Source organism: Marmota marmota, unplaced genomic scaffold (genome assembly GCF_001458135.2).
Source record: "Marmota marmota marmota unplaced genomic scaffold, marMar, whole genome shotgun sequence".
Lineage (NCBI taxonomy): Eukaryota > Metazoa > Chordata > Mammalia > Rodentia > Sciuridae > Marmota > Marmota marmota.
Window position 1 is genome coordinate 19,465,469 of NW_025999999.1, and position 1,781 is coordinate 19,467,249.

Sequence of the window (1,781 nt, forward strand, 5' to 3'; positions counted from 1 at the left end):
GACAGATATTTTGGGGTATATTTTTTTTCTAAAAACACATCACACATTAAGAGACAAAAAAATTTTTCCCCATCTCTAGAGAATGTGTTGATGAAGACACCCTCTTGGGCCCTCTGTTTTTGTTGTTCTTGTTGCTTGTTTTTGTTTGTTTTGCTTAAGCATCAACAGAGACTCCACCTCTGGTCTGTGATACTCCATGACTGCATCTGTCTATCTGGTGGCTCATGGTGTGATATGTGCTGCCTGCTAGGCATGCAGGTTAATTATCTTGCCTAAGACCAGACCTGAGAGCTTCCTTCCCCATCCATGGTGGAGTTCTCCAGTGACTCCCTGGGACTCTTCTCCCACACTTCTAAAGTAGTGCCTTTCAAAGTGCAGGTCACACCTCATTCAACAGCCATAACCAATACTTATTTTATAAAATATGAAAATGTATCTCAGAAAATAGGAATAAGTATTATTTCATAAAACATGTTTCATTTCTATATGTGCAGGGTACCTATATTAGGTTGGCATGTCAAATGTATCTCTCATTGTGACTCATGGTTTAAAAAGTTTGAAAGCCTCTGTGTGATATTAATAATATTCTGATTTTTTTGTTTGGACATTTGCCACTCAGAATAAAGACTTCATTTCCCATCTTCCTTTGAAGCTGGTTGTGGTTGTTGGGCTAGGAGCTGGTGAATAAGATATGGCAGAAATGATATGAAGAACCTCTGAGAGGCTATCTCTGCCTACATATTTCTGTCATCACCCATCCTGCTATTTGGTGTGCTGAGTTCAACCAGGCACATGAGAACCACATATAAGGGATGGCAGAGCACCAGGTCAGAAGGGGTCTAATTCCCAGGTGACTTTCTGGAGCACAGCTGTCTGCCTTCCCTGGTGTGTCCAATCCATACTAGTGTGCCTGAGACAAATGAACTTGTCTTATTGGAACTGCTAATATATTGGGTCTCCAATACATGCAGCCTTTCTTGTAGAACTAGTGTATCCAATTTCCAATAAAAGAGAAACAAAGAGAAATAAATTTAATTAACAATTCTTTGCTGAATATCTATTGTGAACCAGCCCTCTGCTAGGCTGCTTTAGGAAATACAGAAGAATATCGGCTCTGAAGGAAAGTGCAATCTCATTGAGGAGATGAGCTGCATATCCAAAACAACAAAGTAGTAGTCTAAAATATAGGATGAATAATCAACATGAGTGAAAATAAAGGGCCTACAGATTCAGAGGAGCTAGGTAGAAAGGTAGAACATGAGGGAGAGGAAGAAGAGAAAGTAATAGAGTAGGAGGGACATTCTTGAGAGCTATAAAAAAGTGAAAGGAAAACAAAGACCTGCAGAATAGAAGTGGCAGGATCCTTTATCCCAGGCCTCCCTTTCATCTCTGACTACCAAAGTGATCTTCAGAGGTTCACTCTATGGCAAAGCTGCCCATCTACAGACTTGTTCTCACCTAGACATGGACTCCTGCTCATTTGTCAAAAACCCATTTTACCACCAGCACAGACCAAAGGTCCACGTGTCCCTTGTTAGAATCCCATGCAGAAAAGGATGCTGTCCCTGTGGGAAGTCACTCTGGATTTGGTGACAGTAACTTCCTTTTAGGGTCATACCCGTCTTATATCCAGACACACCCCTGCTTGAGGATGTGTTGGTCTGTCCTAGTGTACAGGAGTTTGGTGTGACTTCTTTTAATTTTCTAGGTAATTCGAAGTGCTAATGATATGGATATTCTGGAATCCTGGTTTCTGCACACCAGCTAAAAGCCATTTAACA